The 397-nt window shown below is 41.1% G+C and overlaps 1 protein-coding gene across 1 annotated transcript in view; it reads left to right on the top strand.

The window, feature by feature from the left end:
* PLPPR5 (phospholipid phosphatase related 5) overlaps window positions 1–397 on the top strand; it is a 127,890-nt gene that overhangs the window by 106,164 nt on the left and 21,329 nt on the right. The gene's annotated exons all lie outside the window — the stretch shown is intronic.

Genomic DNA, 397 nt, shown 5'->3' with positions numbered 1-397 from the left:
TCCCTCCCACCCTCCCTATCCCACCCCTCCAGGCGGTCACAAAGCACGAGCTGATCTCCCTGTGCTATGCGGCCGCTTCCCACTAGCTAGCTACCTTACGTTTGGTAGTGTATATATGTCCATGCCTCTCTCTCACTTTGTCACAGCTTACCCTTCACCCTCCCCATATCCTCAAGTCCATTCTCTAGTAGGTCTGTGTCTTTATTCCTGTCTTAGTCAGAAAGAGAAAGACAAATACCCTTTGCTAACACATATATATGGAATTTAAGAAAAAAAAATGTCATGAAGAACCTAGGGGTAAGACAGGAATAAATCACTATTTCTTAAAGTTTGACTCACCTACATCAGAAGCTTCAGGAATGCCTTTTTTTTTTTTTTTTTTTTTTTTTTTTTTTTT

This window comes from Aethalodelphis obliquidens, unplaced genomic scaffold, assembly GCF_003676395.1.
Source record: "Aethalodelphis obliquidens isolate GAN/ISIS:26980383/991018 unplaced genomic scaffold, ASM367639v1 scaffold13, whole genome shotgun sequence".
In the NCBI taxonomy this organism is placed as follows: domain Eukaryota; kingdom Metazoa; phylum Chordata; class Mammalia; order Artiodactyla; family Delphinidae; genus Aethalodelphis; species Aethalodelphis obliquidens.
The sequence above is the reverse complement of the archived record's forward strand: the minus strand, read 5'-3'. Positions and strand labels throughout refer to the sequence as shown.